Source organism: Carcharodon carcharias, chromosome 16, assembly GCF_017639515.1.
Source record: "Carcharodon carcharias isolate sCarCar2 chromosome 16, sCarCar2.pri, whole genome shotgun sequence".
Classification (NCBI taxonomy): Eukaryota; Metazoa; Chordata; class Chondrichthyes; order Lamniformes; family Lamnidae; genus Carcharodon; species Carcharodon carcharias.
In genome coordinates this window covers 100,312,292-100,326,071 of record NC_054482.1, presented here as the reverse complement: position 1 = coordinate 100,326,071, position 13,780 = coordinate 100,312,292, and the positions used below count along the sequence as shown (strand labels likewise).

Genomic DNA, 13,780 nt, shown 5'->3' with positions numbered 1-13,780 from the left:
AACACTATTCTTAAGAAAATAAATTACAGTAAAAGCAAAACAAATGAAAAGCTATATCAGGGAAGCGTGCACACTTCACTTGATTGGTGGTACTCTGGGAATGCGTAGAGAAAACTGGCAGGTGATAGCGGGGACAACCAAAAGGAACGAATAAACTATTTCTTTCAAAGCTCTTTCAACTGGTTCAAGGTAACATGTGCTATAATTCTGAGCACCACACCCCAGAAAGTCAGAGGTTTTTATTCAGAGTTTGTGCTGAGTTAGCTGCTCTCAGTAATTGGAACAATGTAACTTCCCTCCAGGATCCTCCCAGAATAACGGAGGGTGCAAGCCGAATGGGGTGGAGGGGGAGGTGTTTAAAAAAAAAAAAATCGGCCGGGGATCCTACTACTGATCATTGCTCACCAACTTCTGTTGATTGATAGGAGGATAGATACTATGTGACATCAAGATAAGGCTCAGAAGAATTGCCCTGCATGTTTGAACTGGCCGACACTCGCTGTCTAGGTTCATATTTTTATGAATGGCAAATCGGGCGATGCAGTTCACAATACTTTGTAAGGAGGGAGGAAAGATGCTTTAAGACAAATTAATAATGGGTTTTCTTTGTAATTCATTCACAGGATGTGGGCTTCGCTGGCCGGGCCAGCATTTATTGCCCACCCCCAATTGACCTTGAGCAAGTGGTGGTGAGCTGTCTTCTTGAACGGCTGCAGTCCCTGTGGTATAGTTACACCCACAGTGCTGTTAGGGAGGGAGTTCCAGGATTTTGACCCAGCGACAGTGAAGGAGTGGCAATATATTTTCAAATCAGGATGGTGAGTGGGTTTGGAAGGTGCTGTGTAAGGAACCTCGGTGAGTTCCTGCAGTGCACCTCTTCTAAACCTCTTCCATGAGTAAATGAATATTATACTGCTTTGACTTGTACAACCAAAAGCAAATTCACCCAGATCTTGCAAATGAAGACTAGCAAACACTTGCAAATCATTGCAATACTTGGTAGGTAGATTTTGGATGAATCAGCACTATTTTCTTAAATTATGTGCAAATTTTGAGTCAATTGATCTGCCTACACAGTATCCACAAGAGCAATTCCGACAGCATCTCCCAGATCTGTAGGCTCGACATGTGAAAATTCGTGCTCACCGTGAGCAAGATCATTGTTTCCAACTCTCTGTTGAATATTGAAGAAAGCCAGTTCATGCAGGGATTTACTGGTGATGTCACACTACTTAAGTCACAAGAGAAAGAAAAAAAATACATATCTACAATAATTCTAAGACATTCAATAGTTTGCTCTCAATCAAGAGAGCAATTTTAGACATTGTTACTGTTTTTGGCAATCTCTCTTTAGCGAAGAGTTTAAAAAAAGTCTGTTCAAAGCCTTGATTTTTATTCAAGTGAATTCAAGATATGACAATTGGTTGCATTTTGGTATCATACCCAAAAGACTATCATCTGTGTGTTCACCTTGGCAATGAGTACTGGCAGGCCCTGACTGATGCCTTAGCACCATTCGGTCCTACATACATCCAGCATTGAATTTTCTCCTCCAACAGAGGGTACTGAGACCAATTCTAAAGTCCCTAGTGCCACTATGGCTAATGAAACACAGGGTCGAAAACAGAACATTTTCCTGTCTCAGATATTCCAGGCACCACCCCCCAGCCCCACCCCCCCATCTAATTTTCCATCCACATTCCCATATTACCTGGCCATCCTGAAGGCAGTGACTCATGTTGGCACAAGGGGACAGGCGCTTTAGCAGCCCACCCCCCCGAAGAATCTTTCCAAATAGCTATTTGGGATTTCCAAGCTGGGACCATCTGATCTGTTTGCCTTACATGATTTCATAACAGGATTACAAGATAACTAAACTTCATTGGGCACCTCCATCAAATTTCTACACACTGTATCTAGATGTGTTGGGCAGTGGAAATGTAGGACATCGAGCTGACGTCACAATATCAAATGCAGCTCATGGTGGCCTCTGTGTGTTTTGCAAGTGATTTTCCTTTGCAAGTGATTGAAGTGCAACTTCTACCCCACCCAGTGTGCTCCCTGACCCTAGTGGGTTTCCTGGGAGTCAAGTTCATTATACTAAATTTGGCAAGCTCCCAATGAAATTCCTACCTGAATTGAGAACACACTTCAGTGGGGAAACCACAAGAGCTAAAGAAATCAGGCCTTGGCTATGCCTAACCATCTGCAGGACAGATTCAAACATTTTGAACATAAAAGCATAGAGCTGAAAGCAATTGATTGCATATGATCTTTTGCAAATCCCTCTATGCATGCAATAGCAATGCTATTAGCCAGGAATACACAAGGTTCCTGACATGTTGTGCTACCACAGTGTAAATGATGCATGTTACTGTTATTATACAATGATATAACAATAATTTTAACCTTTGCATCCATACTTGGGTGGATTTATTGAACACCTGATGTCACTGCAGGGAAATTCTGAATTTGACTGTGGGACGAGCAGAGCCACTCCAAATGGTTTTCCACCTAATCTTCCATCCCCATCCATTCAGTAACATTAAGAAATAAAGTTACATATTCCAGCACATTCCTCACTGGTCCTTCACATTTACCATAAGTTGAGCAGACTTTCCACGCAGTATCGGTTCCGAGTTCTCTGGGTATCAATGGAGTGACACTTTTGAGTGTCCTTTTATTTTCCTTTTATTATAGCTGCATACTGCCCACCAGAAGGCCAATGGACAGAGGAGAATATTTCTCACACTGCCATTAATGCTGATCACTCCTTGCAGGAGTTAAAATTAGCCCTTCTCTTTGAACGAGATGATTGATTGCCAAATATTCTTGTCTCCATATCTTATCTCACCTGTTCTGCCAGCAAAGGATGAAAGACTTTCCAACCTTCCAATGGATGTGAGGTGTTGACTGATAATTACTGAGACAAGCTAACAAATTGCTCAATTTACTGTCTTTGTGGAAAAACAACTTCCATAATTTATCAACCACCTATCCTCTCAGTGACATGTTTTCAGCTTGTCAGAATACTTAGCTGCTAAAAGAAACACAAACAGAAGTCACTCTTTTGCCAAAATCTTTTCAAACAAAAGGAACATGTGGGAGCATTGTTCTGCCAAAACTCCAACGGAAGATAAGTGTGAATCTGCTGCCCACCTGCTGCAGTAAATGGAACTATTTGCAGATTAGATTCAGGCAGGAAAGGCCCATCTAGTGCTCAGCTGATGTCTTAAAACCAACACAAGTCTCACAGAACTTGAGTTCTGTCGAAGGTTCATGAGGACTCGAAACGTCAACTCTTTTCTTCTCTGCCGATGCTGCCAGACCTGCTGAGTTTTTCCAGGTAATTCTGTTTTTGTTTTGGATTTCCAGCATCCGCAGTTTTTTTGGTTTTAATCTAAGGAGATATTAGAGCTGATGCCTGAAAGTTTGGGTAGGTTTTAAGAAAATTCTTAAAGGAGGAAAGCAGGTACAGAGGGAGAAGAGCTTTAAGGAAGTATTCAATGAACAGCATGGCACTAGGAAATTCTGAGGAACAAAGGGACCTTGACGTATGTGTCCATAGACCTCTGAAGGCAGAGGGGCATGTTAGTGGGGTGGTGAAAAAGACATATGGGACATTTGTCTTTATCAATCGAGGCATAGATTACAAAAGTAGGGAGGTCATGTTGGAGTTGTATAGAACCTTGGTGAGACCACAGTTGGAGTACTGTGTGTAGTTCTGGTCGCCACATTATAGGAAGGATGTGATTGCACTGGAGGGGGTGCAGAGGAGATTCAACAGGATGTTGCCTGGGATGAAACATTTAAGTTATAAAGAGACGTTGGATAGATTTGTGTTGTTTTCGTTGGAGCAGAGAAGACTGAGGGGGTGACCTGATCAAGGTTTACAAGATTATGAGGGGCATGGGCAGGGTGGATAGGGAGCAGCTGTTCCCCTTAGTTGAAGGGTCAGTCACAAGGGGGCATAAGTTCAAGGTGAAGGGCAGGAGGTTTAGCGGGTTGTGAGGAAAAACTATTTTACCCAGAGGGTGGTGACTGTCTGGAATGCACTGCCTGGGAGGGTGGTGGAGGCGGGTTTCCTCACACCCTTTAAAAAGTACCTGGATGAGCACTTGGCACGTCGTAACATTCAAGGCTATGGGGCCAAGTGCTGGTAAATGGGATTAGGTAGGTAGGTCAGGTGTTTCTCACGTGTCGGTGCAGACTTGATGGGCCAAAGTGCCTCTTCTGCACTGTGATTCTGTGATAAGGTGGGAATTCCAGAGCTTTATGGCACTGACAGTTGAAATCAGGGCCACCCAATTGTGGGGTGATTAAAATCAAGGATGCTCAAGGGGCAAGAATTGGAGGTGTGCGGATATATCTGGGGATTATAAGGCTGAAGGAGAGTACAGAGATCAATAGAGGCAAAGCCATGGAGGCAATATTGGGGAAAAATTATAGTAAAATTAATCTTTGGTTTCTTTTTCTCAGCTTAGAGTTCTAGAAAAACCGTGAGTTGCCAAAACTCACAGTGACTATTCATCAGTAGGGAGGAAGAACAAGCACAAGGCAAGTCACTTGATCTATTGTGTTGCAACTCCTCATAGCTAGCTCAAGTTGGAGCATTTCTACATCCCAAGCAAAAAATGTCTGTCCCAACCTGCCCAAACCCCAATGCTGCATTCCTAGTGCTGACCCCAGTCCTCCATTACACAAAAAACCCTTATCCTTGACTCTGCATTGGGGCCCACAGTCTCAATCCAAGGCATTTTGAAGAATAGGGGGCAGTGGCTTTCAGGGCTGGGAATATAGCAAGTGACAATGAATGTGTTATCGGAGGACTTAAATTTCTCTCTCTCTAGGAGATGTGGTGACTGATATTCCCTCACAGTATCTCCTCCTCCAGGTACCAAGCCCTAAGAGGGGTTGGTGACCATGGAATTCCATTGGATTGGTCCATGATTATGCTTGGCTAAGTACTGCAGTGGTTTGCCATTACTTCTGCGGTATGGCTGACTAGGAAAATCTCCCACTCTTGCCACCTGCCATCAGGCATACTGGGAGGATTTACAGGCTAATAATCAACCTGCTTGGCCACATTATGAATACACCTTCTGTGGCTAGTGAGACTTGAACCCAGAACTTCTAGCCCAGAGGTTAGGACACTACCACTGCACCACAAGATCACCCCCTCAGTTCCCATTGTATGTGCTTGCAGTGACAACAATGACACTGTCCTAGATACCCCTGCTTTTCACTCACCAAAGGATATGTGTTCATCTGGAGCTTGATCAGAAGGAGGAAGAGATGTGGGAATCTGATTCAGGAACAAGTGGAACTCTGAGGCTGATAATTAATTTTATTTATTATCTTGTTATATTTGAGGTATTATACCTAAGGTTGAACATAAGAACATAAGAACTAGGAACAGGAGTAGGCAATTCAGCCCCTCGAACCTGCCCCGCCATTCAATACGATCATGGCTAATCTCATTTTGGCCTCAAGTCAAATTTCCCACCCTCTACCCATAACCTTTCAACCCATTACTAATTAAAATTCTGTCTATCTCCTTAAATTTATTCAGCGTCCCAGCATCCACTGTACACTGAGGTAGTGAATTCCACAGATTCACGGCCCTGAGAAAAGTAATTCCTCCTCATCTCTGATTTAAATCTACCACCCCTTAGCCTAAAACTATGGCCTCTCATTCTAGAATGCCCCACAGGGGGAAACATCCACTCCACGTCTACTTTTTCTATCCCCTTTAGCATCTTATATACCTCCATTAGATCTTCTTTCATCCTTCTAAACTCTAGCGAGCATAGGCCTAAACTGTTCAATCTCTCCTCATAAGACAAGCCCTGCATCTCTGGAATCAACCTAGTGAACCTCCTCTGAACCGCCTCCAATGCAACTACGTCCTTCCTCAAGTAAGGGGACCAAAACTGTGCACAGTACTCCAGGTGAGGTCTCACCAATGCCTTGTACAGTTGCAACCCTATTTTTATACTCTATTCCTTTAGCAATAAATGCCAAAATTCTACTTGCCTTCCTTATTACCTGCTATAACTGAATACTAGCTTTTAGCGATTCATCATAAGGACACCCAGATCCCTCTGCACTGAAGCATTCTGAAGTTTCTCTCTTAAATAATAAGTTGCCTTTTTATTCTTCCAACCAAAATGGATAACCTCACACTTATCCACATTAAACTCCATCTGCCACATTTTGGCCCCTTCACCTAACCTGTTCACATCCATTTGTAAATTTATTTCTTCATTGCAACTTACTTTCCACCTATTTTGTTGTCATCTGCAAATTTAGCTATAGTACCTTCTATCACTGAATCCAAGTCATTAATATAGATTATAAATAGTTGGGGCCCAAGGACCGAACCCTGTGGCACCCCACTAGGTACAGCTCACCATCCAGAAAAAAACCCATTTATCCTGACTCTCTGCTTTCTCTTGGTTAGCCAATCATCTATCCAAGCTAGTACCCCTAACTCTGTGTGATCTTATCTTGTGTATTAATCTTTTATCAAAGGCCTTCAATATTGTGTGTGGAATTGGCATTCTAAAAATCTGGATACAGTCCAGAGATAAAGAAAGGTATTAGTACCTCTCTGATATTGGGTAAATGCACCACAGTGACCTCTACCATCTGCACTTTGACTAATATTTTGTAAGCATTCTCTTCCTTAGTAAACACAGACACTTAATGGGTGCTTTGTACATTAGACTTACCTTGCACCTCCAAACAAAAATCACCCTCCTCTTTGTCCCTAATAGGACACTTCCCACCTCTTACTACCTGCTTACTACTTACATGCTGGTAAATGATTTTTGGGGTTCCCTTTTATGTTACCTGCCATCTTATTCTCATTCTCTCTTTGCCAGCCTCATTTTCCTCTTCACTTTCCCTCTAACCATATTGTTTTTGCCTGGTTTTCACTTGAAGAATTCACCAAATAGGCACCATACACTCTGCACTCTCCCACACTGTCCACTCTCCTTTTGTTTCATTATATTCTCCATCTCCCTCATTACCCAAGGAGCCCTGGCTTTGGCTGCCTTACCTTTTACCCTTGTTGGGATATACCTGAAACATCTCCTCCTTAATCATCACCTACTGATTCATTTTTCCTGTCAGTCTTTGATTCCATTTTACCCAGCTAAAGCCCCTCTCATCCCATTGATATTAGCTCTCTCTCAATTTAGATTGTTCCTTGATCCTCTCTATTACTAGTCTAAACTTTATGATACATCCAAGTGATTCCCCCACATCCAAGTGATTCCCCCACATACACTTGGTGCACTCATTCTCCAGCACCAGATCCACCAATGCCTCCTTTCTAGTTGGACCAGGAACATACTGATTCAAATGGTTTGCCTGAACACATTTCAGAAATTCTTCTCCCTCCTTTCCCTTTACTCGTACATTATTTACTTGCGCGTTAATTACCCAAAATGGAATATGATGGCATTGTGATATTGTCACAGGATTGGTAATCCAGAGACCGGGCTAATGCTCTTGGGTCATGGGTTCAAATCTCACCACAGCAGCTGGTGGAATTTAAACTCCATTAATAAATCTGGAATATCAAGCTAATCTCAGTAATGATGCCCATGACAAAAATCGATGATAGTAAAAGTCCACCTGGTTCACTATTGTCCTTTAGAGAAGGAAGTCTGCTGTCCTTACCTGGTCTGGCCTATAGCAAAGTGGTTGACTCTTATCTGCCCTTGGAAATGGTCTAGCAAGCCACCCAAGCAATAGGAATGGGCAACAAATGCTGGCCTTGCCAGTGGCACCCACCCCATGAAATATTTTTTTAACAAGCAGTTGGGATAAAATCCCCCAATATCATCTCTCTATAGTTTGTGCACATCAGATTTCACTAAAGACTTGCTCCTCTTTCTCATTATTTGGATGCTTATAGAATACCCCAATAGTGTGATCACACTTTTCTTGCTTCGCAACCCTAGCCAAATTGATTCTCTTCTCCGCCCCCCTCCCCTCCCGAGCAGCCTCTCTTCAACACTACAATGTCATCTCTAGTCAGTACTGCCACTCCACCTCCCTTTCTCCCTTCCTAATCTTTCTGAACACTTTGTATCTTTAAATGTAAATGTCCGGTCCTCACCATTTTAAAGCCACATTTCCGGTTATTGCTACTGTGTCATATTCCTACCCGTCTATTTATCCCACACCAACGCTGTATATTTACACAAATCTGACACCTTGGATTAAAGGGAAATGATTTCTCATTCCTTTTGCTGTGCGTGTCTCCTTTCATGTAAAAAGAGTGAATTCTCATTGAGAACTGGTCGTTAGGGTCACAGAGAGACAGCTAACTTTTTTATTTTTCTTCAGCAGAGCAACAGGAGTTAAAGACTGCCTGCCTTGTCGGTGAGTCCCCGACTTTTCCTGTGTTCACCGAATGTTTTCTTACACTTGACAAACGGAGCTCCATTTTAACTCGCCACTTATCTTTATAGAGGTTTTGGCAATGGTTAGGAAATTACTCTCATTTACGCAGCAGCGGCGGTTTTTGTTTCAAACAATGTTTAAAGGTTACTTTTCACTTTCACCAAGTGTAAAACTGACAGCATCAGATCGGCCGCTGTTTCACCTGCTTTCCCTTCCCATTGAAGTTCATGAGTGGCCTATTCACTGCTGCCAGATTAATGTCCGGCAGCAAAGTGAACATTAACTCCACTAAGCAGCTTTCCTCCTCTCCAGAAAGTACTGATCAGTACCATTTGTTCCACAGACACTTCACCCAGCTGGCCATCCTTCACGTATGAGCGTTGGCAGCGGCTGTCCACGGGCTGTGCAGCTGCAGAGGCATCACTGCTCCGGCCCATTCCTTTCGAGGGAGCGCTGTACTGGCAGAAGCGCCACTTTATTGAACCGAGGCCCCCCGTGTCCTTCTTTGTCCAGGTGGGTGTAAAAAAAAAATCCCATAGAAGAGCAGGGGAGACCTGGTGGTAACACCAATCCCTGAATCCATCACCACCAACCATAGCTGGTTAATTTATCTCATTGCATTCTTACTGTGAGATCTTACTGTGAACAAATTGTTTATCTAGATAAAACAACCCGAGGAAATTCTTTGGCTGTGAAACGCTTGGGGGCTTTCGGTGGCTGTGAACGGTGCTACAGAAATGCACATCCCTTCATGCCTTTGTTCCCTCAATGTCCACACTCAAGCCACTTGTTTGAAAGAGAGTGACCATCAGGAACGAAACAAAGCTGAGGAGGCGCAGGATGTAACAGGAGTGTTCCCATAGCTGACTCAGATCAGGGACAAGCGACTGAGCGAGCACCTTAATGACTAACTAGCTGAGTGAGCCATGTGAAAAACGGTCTTTTTTTAAAGAGTTCTAACCCGCCTCTGCACCATCCACATCAATTCCCCTGATCAAAAACTATTCTGTCCACCGAGAGCCCAGGAATCAGAATAGCCAGAGCCCAGCGGTCTACTCATCATCCGCTAACCCCAACCAGACAGAAACGCCGCCTGATTATTATCCTCTGAGGAAAAAGGGGCAGCAATTCTGCTTAAAAGGCTTACACCTCTCTTCCTACAGCGGAAAAAGTTCAACGAAGCCAGCTTTCCAACAAAACTCTCTCTCTCTCACGAGAAAACCTTTCGGCCACAGTTGAAAAATCACGCGAACAAAGCAGTAACCATTGACATTCCCCGCAGACTTACCTTGTAGCAGTCAGCAGCTGCCCTGCTATCACTCTCCCCGATAAAGCGGCATAGGCAGTTTAATACACACCTCCCTCAGCCATGGCCTGAACACACACCGTTGACAGGACGTGTTTGCAATCTCACATTGATTTAGTGAAATGACACACGCGAGAGAAAAGTTTGCCCCTCAGTCCCCGTGGCTAAGACAGACACACCTAGAAATCATTACCAATCAGAGCAACACACGGCCGGGAACTGGCTCCTCGCAATCATTCCACTACCTCGGGTGATTTTATCAAACGCTCCGGCAATGCTTTACAGAGGAATGTTGCAAGTTGCTCCATGGTACTCTGCATTCCTTTCGTACCAACTGAAAAAACACCACCCGGCAGCTGGAAGAGATGCTGCAGTCAGCAGAGTGAGTTCCGAATTGCAAACAGCACCGTTACCAAACCCTGAGACCATCCAGCCTGCAGGCTCCTCCGATGTGACAATATCAACTCATTCATTCATTCATTCATTCCAGCTTGATCCCGAAATAATCCGACCAGCCTCCTCCTCCGGCAATCTCAGTCTGCATTTATATAGCACCCTTGAAGTTGGGAAATGTCCCGAGGTGCTCCATAGGATCCTTATACGTCAAAGGGCAGGACAGTTTGGCTTTAAGAAGCATTTAAAGGGGGACAGGGAGCTGCAGAGGTTTAGGGAGGTGGAATTAGTGAATCCAAGAGCTCAGGGCCCAGTCAACTGAAGGCGCAGCAGCCAGTGATGGAGCGATTAAAATTGCGGGTACATCTGAGGCCAGAATGGAGGGATCTCGGAAGGTGACAGGGCTGGAAGAGGTTACAGTGACAGGTAGGGATGATGCTATGGAAGATCTTGGAAAAAGAAAATGACAATTATATCATTGTCGGGCTGGGAGCCAATTGACCCCCACTCCAGCCTCTTCCCTCAATGCCAATCTACCCACCCCCACTCCAGCCTCTTCCCTCAATGCCAATCTACCCACCCCCACTCCAGCCTCCTCCCTCAATGCCAATCTACCCACCTCCACTCCAGCCTCCTCCCTCAATGCCAATCTACCCACCCTCAATCCAGCCTCCTCCCTCAATGCCAATCTACCCACCCCCACTCCAGTCTCCTCCCTCAATACCAGTCTACCCACCCCCACTCCAGCCTCCTCCCTCAATGCCAATCTACCCACCCTCAATCCAGCCTCCTCCCTCAATGCCAATCTACCCACCCCCACTCCAGCCTCCTCCCTCAATGCCAATCTACCCACCCCCACTCCAGCCTCCTCCCTCAATGCCAATCTACCCACCCTCAATCCAGCCTCCTCCCTCAATGCCAATCTACCCACCCCCACTCCAGCCTCCTCCCTCAATGCCAATCTACCCACCCTCAATCCAGCCTCCTCCCTCAATGCCAATCTACCCACCCCCACTCCAACCTCCTCCCTCAATACCAGTCTACCCACCCCACTCCAGCCTCCTCCCTCAATACCAGTCTACCCACCCCCACTCCAGCCTCCTCCTTCAATACCAGTCTACCCACCCCACTCCAACCTCCTCCCTCAATGCCAGTCTACCCACCCCCACTCCAGCCTCCTCCCTCAATGCCAGTCTACCCACCCCCACTCCAGCCTCCTCCCTCAATGCCAATCTACCCACCCCCACTCCAGCCTCCTCCCTCCATGCCAGTTTACCCACCCCCACTCCAGCCTCCTCCCTCAATGCCAGTCTACCCACCCCCACTCCAGCCTCCTCCCTCCATGCCTGTCTACCCACCCCCACTCCAGCCTCCTCCCTCCATGCCTGTCTACCCACCCCCACTCCAGCCTCCTCCCTCCATGCCAGTCTACCCACCCCCACTCCAGCATCGTCCCTCCATGCCAGTCTACCCACCCCCACTCCAAGCCTCCTCCCTCAATGCCTGTCTACCCACCCCCACTCCAGCCTCCTCCCTCCATGCCTGTCTACCCACCCCCACTCCAGCCTCCTCCCTCCATGCCAGTCTACTCACCCCCACTCCAGCCTCCTCCCTCAATGCCAATCTACCCACCCTCACTCCAGCCTCCTCCCTCAATGCCAATCTACCCACCCTCACTCCAGCCTCCTCCCTCAATGCCAGTCTACTCACCCCCACTCCAGCCTCCTCCCTCCATGCCAATCTACCCACCCCCACTCCAGCCTCCTCCCTCAATGCCAGTCTACCCACCCCCGCTCCAGCTTCCTCCCTCAATGCAAGTCTACCCACCCCCACTCCAGCCTCCTCCCTCCATGCCTGTCTACCCACCCCCACTCCAGCCTCCTCCCTCCATGCCAGTCTACTCACCCCCACTCCAGCCTCCTCCCTCAATGCCAATCTACCCACCCTCACTCCAGCCTCCTCCCTCAATGCCAATCTACCCACCCTCACTCCAGCCTCCTCCCTCAATGCCAGTCTACTCACCCCCACTCCAGCCTCCTCCCTCCATGCCAATCTACCCACCCCCACTCCAGCCTCCTCCCTCAATGCCAGTCTACCCACCCCTGCTCCAGCTTCCTCCCTCAATGCAAGTCTACTCACCCCCACTCCAGCCTCCTCCCTCAATGCCAGTCTACCTACCCCAGTCCAGCCTCCTCCCTCAATGCCAGTCTACCCACCCCAGTCCAGCCTCCTCCCTCCATGCCAGTCTACCCACCCCCACTCCAGCCTCCTCCCTCAATGCCAGTCTACCCACCCCCACTCCAGCATCACCCCTGAATGCCAGTCTACCCACCCCGCTCCAGCCTCCTCTCTCCATGCCAGTCTACCCACCCCCACTCCAGCCTCCAAATGAACTGTGAGTAGCGGCAGACAATTGAACTCAGGACTGTCTTAGGGAGCTTCCACACTGTAACTGTACAGCTCCACCTTGAACCCGGCTGAGAACAGTCAGAGTCCATATTGATTCAGAAAGCTCACCTGATCTCAGCCTGGATTGTTGTTGGTCTCAGCACTTCTAAGAGGATAATGAGAAAATCACCCATTTATTTGCTCCTATTTTTATCCTGTCACCTTGTCAGAGAGTATGTTGGGGGTAAAGGCAGAATCAGGTTCAGCTGTGATACCCTTCAAGGTAGAACAGTAAGACTGGGACAATCTCAGGTTGGAGAACACCTTCAATAGCCCCTTGCTACATTTCCAATAACCTTTTATCCTATTGGTTGACTTCAAGATTCTTATTGAAGCCTTGTTCCATCACTCATGTTGATAATCTGTTCTTTGGTTATGATACAGCACTGAGGGAGGCCATTCAACCCATTGTGCCTGTGGTCAAGCTATCCCATTAATCCTGCTCCCATGCTTTTCCCCCATAGCCCTGTAATTTTTTTTCCTTCAAGCATTTATCCAATTCCCTTTTGAAAGTTACTATTGAATCTGCTTCCAGATTCTTTCAAGCAGCACATCTCAGATCCTAACAAAAAGCTGCATAAAAATGCTTCCTTGTGTTTCCTCTACTTCATTTGCCAATCACCTTAAATGTGTGTCCTCTGGTTACACACCTTTCTGTCACTGGAAATAGCTTCTCCTTATTCACTCCCATCAAAACTGTTAATGATTTTAAAAACCTCTATCAAATCTCCTCTTAACCTTGCTCTAGGAAGTTCTACGTATTTACCACCCTTTTCATAAAGAAAGGCTCCTTCTGCATTTTCTATGTTCTTTTGCTGTCATTATTTGTAATTAAAGTGTCAGTTTTGGTTTAGTGGTAGCCCTCTGACCTCCAACTCAGGGGGTTGTGTGTTCAGGTCCCATTCCAGACACTTGAGCACATAATCTGGGCTGACACTTCAGTGTGGTACTGAGGGAGTTCTGCAGGTGCGGCCTTCAAATGAGATTTTAAACTGAAACTCTGACTGCTCTCTCAGGTGGACATAACTAATCCCACAATGTTACTTGGAGAATGGAGCAATTCTCCTGATGTCAGGGCCAATGTTTATCTCTCAGTCAACATAACTGATTTAGGTTATCTGTTGCTTTTGGGACCTTGCTGTGTGCAATTGGTCACTGTGTTTTTTATAAGATTATAACAGTGGCTATACTTTGAAAGTGCTTCATTAGCTT

The 13,780-nt window shown here is 46.1% G+C and overlaps 1 protein-coding gene across 1 annotated transcript in view; it reads right to left on the bottom strand.

The window, feature by feature from the left end:
- bcar3 (BCAR3 adaptor protein, NSP family member) overlaps positions 1-9,890 on the bottom strand; it is a 179,788-nt gene extending 169,898 nt beyond the window's left edge. The window contains exon 1 of the mRNA XM_041208661.1: positions 9,710-9,890. The gene's annotated coding sequence lies outside the window, so the exon portion shown is untranslated. The remainder of the gene's footprint in view (positions 1-9,709) is intronic.
- Between the last annotated feature and the right edge of the window lie 3,890 nt (positions 9,891-13,780).